Source organism: Lepisosteus platostomus, chromosome 20 (genome assembly GCF_059453375.1).
Source record: "Lepisosteus platostomus isolate fLepPlt1 chromosome 20, fLepPlt1.hap1, whole genome shotgun sequence".
NCBI lineage: Eukaryota > Metazoa > Chordata > Actinopteri > Semionotiformes > Lepisosteidae > Lepisosteus > Lepisosteus platostomus.
This window is the reverse complement of record NC_142630.1, coordinates 1422537-1431358: the sequence shown is the minus strand read 5'-3', so window position 1 is coordinate 1431358 and position 8822 is coordinate 1422537. Positions and strand designations below refer to the sequence as shown.

The window sequence follows — 8822 nt, the reverse complement described above, 5'->3', positions numbered from 1 at the left end:
TTATTTCTCTCAGTATCTTTACTATATCTTTAAGGAAACGTGCCTCTTAAGAACGTGCCTCCTTGTGTTTTTTTTTTCTTGAAAGAACACTGACTTTCAGAAGGTCTGTATAGGTTTATCTATGGTGGTCAAGAGCCTACGGCTATAAAACAAAATTTTTGTTGTCCATCTTAGCTACCAGTCCTGCAAAATAGAGTTTATAACAAAAGTTCGGGAGAGATGACAACAACCAAGCTCAATCAGAATCAGCTGTCAGTAATTAGCAATCGCTCCTGACAATCCATTCCTCTACCAAACGCTACAAATGCCTAACAGATCCCTCCCTCTCTTGCGCGTTTCTTGCATCCCACCTCCACCTCTGTAGCAGCAGCAGGGGGTCCCGGTCTCCTCTGGCTGGGAGGTCAGCCCTCAGCTAAGCGGGTTAAGTCACAATTTCGCTCCATGACGCTTTAGTCTTGGGTGTTTGTCATTCCACGTGAAATGAAGGCTTAAGAAACAGTTGTCTGTGGTTCTGACAGTTTGGTGGCTGACATATGTGCCCATCGGAGACCAGCATGGACAGAGTTCCATGGATATAGGAAGCTGCAGGGCTACAATTATAGGGAATCTTACTAGGGTAAGTTTCATATAATGTCTTGTTTTTACCTTTTTGTTGTAACGTACACCCACAGAGTGCAAAACATAAAAATATTTATATTAAAATAAACATTTTAGTCAGGTCAAAAAAAGTAAGTCAAGCAAAAAGTAACCATTGCATTTTTCAAGTTCCAAGTCAGCTGTGAGTTTCATTCGCTGGGATTCTTAATTGTTTTTTTTTTAAATTAGAGTTTCTTCGACATCTGAAAGATGTAAGGCTTCTCCATACTTCAGAAACAATATACTAAACACTAAATACTGTGCAATCAATATGATTAGACGTAACTGGCAAAACCGAGTTCAATCAGCCTGTTTTGTTTTAATACTGTTCTTCATATTTCACTCTTTTTGAAAAATAAAGCAATTTGTTTACAGCCCTTAACAAAGAATCACTTCAACATCTGACAGAAGACAAGCTCTGCTGGGGAAGACTGATCTCTGAGCTCCGCAGGTGTTTAGGATTAAGGTAAACATTTATCTCGCATATCTCAAACGTAAATGTATCTTTATGGTGGTCCCGTGTTTATACAGGCACTTAAAAAAGGACGATTCATCACATGGTCCAGCCTTTACTCAACACAAAGGGGTACCTGTGACCACATAGAACCCATTTACAGAGAAAGATTAGAACAGAAAAAAGCCCTCCCGCGTTTTATATGAGCTAAACGTAGCCAGTTGTGCAAAGCAGTGTTGATTCCAGTGGTTTGATGAACGGTTATAAATGCGGGTCGTGAAACTCGACACTTGATGCATATTGAAGCTTCTGCTACTTTGGCGATCTGCAGTCACCACAGGAGGGCAAAATAAATAAACTGGCGTTTCAGGACACTTTAAACTTTTCATGTAGAAAGCAGGGCGCTTCTCCAACTATACATTGTAATTATTTCTGAAGGCTCATGATTTAATTGGTTACCTTGCAGGGAAAAGACCAGTAATTATTTTCGTGATTGCTATAAACATGTACAATTCACTCGCACACATAACCTTCAAATGCTTTCATTCTTAGTGATTCACTATCTGCCTAAGGAGTACAGCATTCATATGGCGGATTGCAAATATGTGAGATAAATGTTCTTCCCATGAAGCGCTTGCCTTTTAAAATAGTTTGAAAATAATTTTTAATATAGTTAACATACTGCACACCAACTGAACCTTATCACTTGCAGCTGCCACACATTCAAGTTAGCAGAGAAAATGACCACATTGTTTTTTGTGCTAGAGTAGGTGCACCGACACTCTAATGAACAGACAAGACGTACTGTAGGTATATGAATCAATCTGGATCGCTTCTGTTATCAACAGGAGGCTTACTGTGGAAATCATCGATTAGTAGCGTATGTGTCCATCCTTGGAAGCAACACAAGCTGTGAGCTGTGATCTGTGATGGATCTCTTTCTGGTTGAAAATGCTGCCTCGGAGGGATTCTGCTTGCTGGGCCTGGTCAAGCACGTGCCTGTCGACTGGTTCCTGCCACAGGCCTCCTCAGCACAGCTGTCACACTCTCACCTCAAGTAAGCTGTTGCCACACGGTCAGTTGAGGGCTCACTAGGCACATCTGGAACGCTGTCCTAGCGGGACCAAAGGTCACGTGACTCGGTCAATGCAGCGGCCAGACACTCCTGCCCCGGCCATCACATGATCTCGGTGTGGCATCTTGACTTGTGGTTTCCCGCATCATGCCTGTCATTGACAGATTGTGGTTGCCTGCAATGTCTTGCCAGGTTGAGAGAGACGGTGAGAGAGCAGAGGCCCAAAGCCATTGTTCTCTAGACACATGGAGCATGTTGGTTCCTTTCTGTGTTTTCTGTCTTGATTCACTGGCTTGATATTCAAAAAGTGAAATCGCCTCATCCCCTGTGCACAATCAGCTATCTGCCTAAGGAGATGACAGTCACTTGTATCAGTCAGTTGTGAATAATCCATCATAATGGAAAAATCAAAACATAATCAGTGTTCAAAACCTGTGTACCTTATTTTCTTGAAGCAGATGCTCATAAACAGTGTGAATTATTTGGATGTTCTTTATATTTTGATAATTAATATTAATTGTTAATTATGCTGTAATCATAATAATAGCATTACACAGAGTCAAGTCATATTTGTCATAAGTAATGAATTGAAATCCTGATAACAAGATCTAGATAAGTTTTTCCATTGATTTATCTGCTGTATCTAATACAGGGGCATGGGGGAGGTGGAGCTTATCCCAGCAAGGCAGGGTACACCCTGGATAGGACACCACTCCGTTAGAGGGCACACAAACACACACATCAGAGCCACAGGACCATTTTTCCAGAAATCTATTCTCATACTGGTGTGTCTCTGGACTGTGGGAGGAAATGGGAGCGCAGGGAGAACATGCAGACTCCACACAGACAGCACCCCAGGAATTGAACCCGGGGCCCCAGCGCTGCAAGGCAGCAATGCTGAGCACTGCGCCACTGTGCTACCCCCAGGTCAGCACTCCTGTAAATAGAATCTGACGAAAACAAATCCAAAATAACATTCTGCTATTTGGAAGAGCAATGCAAGCATCTGGAACTATACAGGGCCCCTAAGGTTTCAAATTTTCGAGGGTCAGAGAGCACTCAAAAGAGTGGCAGTAAACGGTCTTTGCCCTTTGGAAGTTGGGGGGATGGCTATAAAAGAAGCCACAAACAGCAGATTCTGCCCCTTTTTCCTTTTGTTTTGTCCATGATGAAGAACTATAAGGTTTAGTGGCAGCCCTGCCAGGAAGAGGATGCAAGTGGACTGGGTCACCCCCGGCTGTGAGAGAAATAATTCAGGGGGCAAATACCACTCCAGCAACAGCTGATCTCCCGTATCTTCAGGACAGAGAGTGAAGCTGGTGTTGAAAAGACCGTAGATGCCTGTTGTGAATTGTGCTGGGAGGTCTATTGTCTGGTGGGGGTGTTTTACATCTATGAGTCTGGGAGCCCGTGTTAAGATAGGGAGAATCATGAACTTCAAACGTATTCTAGGGTATTTTGGCCAAACACCTGGTTCACACTGCCAAGAAGCTCAAGCTTGGCTGAAAATGGACATTCCAGCATGACAATGATCCAAAGCACACATCCAAATCGACAAACAGATGGTTAACTGCACACAAAATAAACGTTCTCAACTTTCCTGTTCACTTCCAGACTTCAATCCAGTTGAACATTTGTGGTTCAAACTCAAGAAGGCAGTTCACCAATGGAAACCGAAGGGGTCTGAAGGATGCAGAGCAATTCTGGCTGGAGGAATGGTCACAGACCGCAGCAGGAGACGGCCAGAGTCTCTCAGCACACACTGGAGGCACCTTGTCAGTGAGATCCTGGTCACAGCAGGATTGGCAAAATACTAACGGCAGGGCTGCAAATAAATGTGAACCTCGTGCTTCCTGGACTACATCAATTATTTATGATACATATAACTTTGCTCTCTGCAATGCAATACACTGTAGCATATTTAGAATTTAAGCAAAGATCTGTAAATCTTTCAGTTAAATGATGGATTTTGTTCCTGTTTCATCAGTGGAATGAATGAATCTGAAGGGCGATATCTGTACACCTTGACATTGCCTCGTTAGTGATTACATGATCATGAGTGAGACATAGAATTTGTACAGTTTTGCCCACAGCTGTGTTTATTCTGTTGCTTTTCACATTTTCATTTCTTTTGGGTAATCTAGAGAAATTGCTACATTTATTTCCATTTTATGCCTAATGGGTGATGACAAAACCATAGAAAACAGATGTTTTGTTATCCTTGCAAAACTGTATGAGTTTGCTTTTACAATTTTACTGTTGTTATGATACAGTGACCCCTGTGAGAGCACTGACATGGCTTTGTGAGCTAGTAAATCATAGTGTCTTCTGCCCCACATTTGATCTGTTACTAAAGCGATAAGTCATCATTGGGAATCGCTGATCAATGAAACTAATAACCTCCATGGCAAGCACAAGCATGCAAATTCACATCAGCGTGCAGGATAGACTGTTTCAGGATAGATGCGTTAATTTTAGTGAATGTGCTCCGATGGAAATCTGTAAAAGACGAATCGCACAAAGCCAGGAGCATAGCGGAGTGAGTCATGTTTTCATGTGCCTTTAATTATTAGCTGCTGTAGTTAGGAAACCACAGACCAGCAAGTTGCCTTGTTGTGGTGAGGAGGATCCCTGTGCCATCAGGGCTCCACAGAGAGCAGCTCATGTGAGAGCAGTCGGCCTGAGTCATGGGGCTGCCCAGAGCACATGGGAAAGCTGAGACCCAGGACGTGTAGGTTCGAATGAGCCATGATTCTTTTCTTCTCTTTTAATCACGGACCACTTGCAATTAGGCGATGTGGATGGTCTCTTTCTCATGTGGCACTTGCCACTGTCCCACATACTTGTAGGCACAAAACGCAAGCAGCAGACAGAAGCTTTGTTGTTCTGAGGACTTTCCCGGTTTTGAAGTATACCTATGGGTTTGCATGCCGTCTGGAAAAATGCAATCAGAAGACAATTGCATGATGAAAGTTTGAAACTGAGCGAAAGGGCCACTGGGGAATGCCTGTAGTTCTACACATCCATGATGTCAGACGCTCGCACATCTGAGGTGAACAATAGCCCAAGACATTCTGTCGGCTGTGTGTGAAAATGAGTATCTACAGCATGGAAATAAGGGTGAAGAGCACTTTGGATTACTTATTTACAATGCTTTTGTGAAGTATAAGTTCTGACTCCTCCTGTATTGCTTGTTGCTGAGTCACTTTGCAGCAGAACAGAACGTAGTACGTGTGGTACAGAAGTATCTTTTTTTAATTTTTTGGTAAGTCACTAGATTAAATGCTAAACTGCAGATCACACACTGATTGGCAGTTCAGCATTTAAATGCTTTTGGTATGTCTGTTGCCATTTATACTTTTTAAGTGGAGGAGAGTTAAGTGTTCAGTAAGTTTCAGAACTATGAATAGATTTGCATTCCACACTCCCGAATTAATAAAGTTAAAGAGACTGTACACTTGGTCTCTCACTTATTCAGACTTACTCTGTGTCTTCAAAATTGTCTTCTTTTACAAATCATGCTTCTGTGCTTGTGAATATTTATTTGCTGGTTTTTCTGTTTTTGACTTAAAATGATAAATTAGTTCAGTTTTGTTGATAAGACACAGTAGATTTTGTGTCGTAACGAGTCAAGAAACAGCAGCATTTCACTCACTCTGAAGACCCTGGGAAAATCACATAAAAGTCAAGCCAGCTGCAGACTAACAAAGGAGACCAGGCCTTGTGTAACTGCACCCGTTTTGGAAAAGTGAATGAGTCTGTGCCACAGGAGAGACTGGGAGCTCAGGCCAACTGTAATTACGGCTAAGCTAACTTCTAAGAAATCGCAGAAAAATCTGTAAATTGTAGAGTAAACAAACCTATTCAGAAAGATGTGTTTAATTTGGCAGAATGAAGAATTCAGGCTTTGGACAGCTTTTGTGTTAAAGGCGTTCAAAAAAAATGCAAGATAATCTGTTCCACTGATTAGCAGCACAAGATCTGGGTACTTCAGTTGCTCAGCTGATCACGGAGGTGCGAGGACCTGTGTCTGCCCATGCAAACAGTACTGCTGCTGTTGTTGTTGTTTCCAATTAACTCCACTATCATACATTTAACTGAAATCACATCTATGTCCCTGAGGTGCAAATGGTAAATTCTATTATTTATGAAACTCTTATCATCTCTGTTGTTGACCAAAATATCTTGTATTCTTAAGATCTGTTTTTTAGTACTAAGAAGGAAGAATGCCATGGTAAGAAGGTGTTACCTTATATCACCCTACAAAATCTTTGTATATATTCTTGTAATAAACTAAGTTTTAAATGTTATAACTCATCTTTTAAGAAAGGGTAACTTTTTTATCTGAAATATATTGGTGAATGGTTTTCATATCTCATTGATTATTAAAAGATTTTGCATTTAATTGATCTTTTATTGAAAAAATCTTAAATGCCATCCCGCTGTGTTTAAAACATGCTGTTTGAGACTGTGCTAAGTGTAAGCCAGCAAAGAGTGAAAGATGTGTGCATTAAGTGAATGCTCAGTGACATCCGTTCCATTTCAGGGTTTTAAACTGGGAAGGGGCTGGGCGATGCTGGTGGACCAGTAGGAGGTGTTCCTCCCAGGTGGACAATGCCTGCCATGAGGTTGCCAGGTGGTTGCTATTCTTCTATAGTGGGTGAGGTGGGTTCTCAACTATATGCGAAAATCTTTGGGGGCATTTACAATTAAAAAGCACTATAGAAATTCTAACAATTATAAAGGCATTTTTCTTCAGATTTCTGGATGAAGCAGCCTCAGTTTTACTAAGGGGTTGAGTGGCTGGGCAATTTGGAATGTCTAATACTTGCATTTTTTTACAACAGGCTGCGAAATGTTATTACTGGCACACTGAATCTGCTGAACAACCACAGCCTTTCAGCAGGTTCTTTCAACTACGTTCTGAAGCCCTTTAGGAGACTAGTCAGTTTATATTTCTTTGACTTTTATGTTCCAGTGAAAAGACTATAGAATGCATAACATACAGTAGTATAAGTATAAAGGATCCAAATGTTAATACTATAGCATTAAGGTGCTATGAAACTGTTGTGCTACAGGTTGGATTGAACCAGAAGCTCGCAAAATATTTGTAATATCTCCAGCAACACAGAAACATATTTCTAATTGGAAAGGCAAATGGTTTCCTGTATTTTAAAAATTACTTCCTACATTCCATATTCTCTTTCAATATTCATCTAAATAACACACAGGGCTACTGCTACACAACACAGTTGCATTAATAGTGTAGGAGTGAGAAAACAGTGAAATGAGTTACCATGCTTGATGAGTGGAAGGTGATGCACCCTAACGTGTTTCACATTGCAGGTGAAACTTAGTTTTGTCTGAAACAATTTGGACCTTTCAATATTTTCTGTGTCCAGCATGTGTATGTGTAGTGCAACCATTAGTTAACGCTCAGCTGGGAATTTAAAAACATTTTTGCTGATTGGCTTCAGTCTACATTTGATGTCTGTGACTTTTTTAGCTATAAAACATCAAGACACTGAGATGACAATAAAAGGTCGGAGGAGCTTTAAATTGACTCCTGATTTCACTGGTTTAAGTTCATTTACAGCTCTTGAAATGGCAACTTCTTCCAGTCGTAACTTATTACATTACTCTGTTGAGCCCTCCTGTAAAACCTGGCACATCCTGTTGTCTTATTTACTTTTCATTGCGATGATCTCTTCTTACAGCAATGAAATAAGCACCAGGCCATATTGCAGATGAGAATCTTTTTATCAACTGACTTATCTGGTGGATGAAAGAATTATTGAAAGGTTTCTTAGTCTCTCTGTTTGGTTTGTAATTTGTAACTCTGCATTCCACTCTTGTACTTTCTAACAGAACATTTTAAGTTCCAAAGACTCGGGTTTTCCTCATTACAAGTAAACGTCTCTCAAACTAGCCTACCAGTTCTGTATCAAAGCTCTTTGAGCAGTTTTTCACATCTGCATTCACTTTTGTTTTTTTTACACTTACTTTGATCAGAGTGATGTTTTCATTAAAACAATTTCTCAAAGGGTGTATGCAATACTATAAACAAATAAACACATTCATTTTTAACATTTGGTGCTAGAAGAGGCTTGAATTATTAAAAGAAATTGTTTGAGTGTTCTTTACTTTTATGTTAACTTTCGATTCGTTAAAGATCTGTTATTTGAAAAAAAAGCCAAGGAAAAAGTGAAGGTTAATGGAATATTTTCTAACAGAAATACATAGAAAGGTTAAAAATATTGAATAGGTTTACTATGCTGAATTTGTTTTTTTTAAGCCATTAAATATATATTATGAGCATTGGAATATTTAATTCCTCAAGATTCGTAAGGATTGCAATCTTCCCTGACCTTTACTAATCACACCTGTCTTCACCTCCACCTGGAAGTGAATCTCTTCACCATATCGGCTCACGACAGGAGTACCTGTCCAGGCTCTCACACTGGCTCCAGCACTGTCATTTCAAAAGGTCATGCCTCTCCGTGATCAGCCTTCCCACATCTGGATGGGAAAAAGAAAAGAAAAGAGAAAAAAAGGGAATAATTTGGCGAGCTTTACAACAAAACCTGGACAATATTCCTGCTTTCTGCTTGAAAATCGATAGTCAGCCCAGCACTGCACGCAAGACCCCACACGTTG

At 40.5% G+C, this 8822-nt stretch overlaps 1 long non-coding RNA gene across 2 annotated transcripts; it reads left to right on the top strand.

The window, feature by feature from the left end:
- Window positions 1–344: 344 nt before the first annotated feature.
- On the top strand, window positions 345–6478 carry LOC148644203 (uncharacterized). 2 transcript variants are annotated; one of them, XR_015928710.1, is made up of 4 exons: window positions 345–616; window positions 1012–1102; window positions 1939–2147; window positions 3780–6478. It is a non-coding gene; the product is annotated as an uncharacterized LOC148644203 (long non-coding RNA). The 2 variants fall into 2 exon arrangements; XR_015928709.1 differs by having other exon boundaries at window positions 998–1102.
- The last annotated feature ends 2344 nt before the right edge of the window (window positions 6479–8822 follow it).